Consider the following 924-nt stretch of genomic DNA (forward strand, 5'->3'; position numbering starts at 1 on the left):
CAGAATAAAAATTGTTCGGGACTCACCATTCACTTGAGGGACAGTTGGTAACTCTTTGTATCCTACATTGTTCTCGGCAATCGGGCAGAATTGCAGAATATTGCTAACGTGAGCTGGTATTAGGCAGCGTTAGGGAAATATTAACCAAACCATAACTTGTGATGCCTTAAGGTAGATGTGGCTTTAGTCTCTCACTCTTGTGAGAAAATATCTAGAAATCAAAACTATTCTTATTCCAATACGAAAGTTTTTCTGAGATAAGTCAAGTCTAAGTTTATTTTTAAGAGGAAACTTGGCTCCTTTTCTGGAGGAGCACATACGCTAACACATTTCGGTTACACGCTGTGTGTGTCAGTAACACACTGACATTTCAATTCATAGCACGTGGGTTTTTTTAATTTTTAAATCTTTTAAAATGTTTATTTTTGAGAGAGAGTGTGCACGCAAGCGGGGGAGGAGGAAAAGAGAGAGGAGGACAGAGGATGTAAAGCGGGCTCTGTGCTGACAGCAGGGAGCCCGATGTGGGGCTCAAACTCACAAACCTCGAGATCATGACCTGAGCCAAAGCAGGACGTTCAACTGAGCCACCCAGGTGTCCCTCAAAGCAATGTGTTTTAAGATTAACGGGTGACTTAAGAGTTTTCTCTAAGGCATAGGTTAATTGTTTTACACTTAGGTATCCAAACATCCCCTAAATAAAAAAGTTATCTCCGAAAGCATATTATTGCACTTACCTGCCAACCTTCCTTACTGCCACAATTATTTATTGAGCAATTACTATGTCCCAATCCCCTTCTGTATATCATAGTCTAATTTTTAAAGTATACAGAAATACATGATTACAAATAGTGATACATTCAGTTTAAGAAAATTATAGAGAAGGGGAGCCTAGGTGGCTCAGTTGTTTGGGTGTCTGACTTCAGC

The sequence above is a fragment of the Panthera leo genome, chromosome C2, assembly GCF_018350215.1.
Source record: "Panthera leo isolate Ple1 chromosome C2, P.leo_Ple1_pat1.1, whole genome shotgun sequence".
Taxonomy (NCBI): Eukaryota; Metazoa; Chordata; class Mammalia; order Carnivora; family Felidae; genus Panthera; species Panthera leo.